General features: G+C 64.3%; 1 protein-coding gene across 1 annotated transcript in view; it reads left to right on the top strand.

Moving 5' to 3' along the window:
- EMH_0039770 (uncharacterized protein) overlaps nt 1-210 on the top strand; it is a gene marked incomplete at both ends in the record, with an annotated part of 3,032 nt that overhangs the window by 2,288 nt on the left and 534 nt on the right. The gene's annotated exons all lie outside the window — the stretch shown is intronic.

Below are 210 nucleotides of genomic sequence, written 5' to 3' on the forward strand. Positions count from 1 at the left end.
TGATCCTGCTGCTGCTGCTGCTGCTGCTGCTGCTGCTGCTTTGCAAGAGCCCTGGGGGGGTCTGATGGGGCCTCAGGGGGCGGATTGCTGCAGCACGCTGCTGCGGGGACAGGCCCCAGACAGCAGCAGCAGCAGCAGCAGCAGCAGCAGCAGCACCGCTACACCTGCAACATCTCTGTCTTCAAGCCTAGGCTGCGACTCTCTTCCCTC

Source organism: Eimeria mitis, genomic scaffold (assembly GCF_000499745.2).
Source record: "Eimeria mitis Houghton genomic scaffold, Emh_scaff1573, whole genome shotgun sequence".
Lineage (NCBI taxonomy): Eukaryota > Apicomplexa > Conoidasida > Eucoccidiorida > Eimeriidae > Eimeria > Eimeria mitis.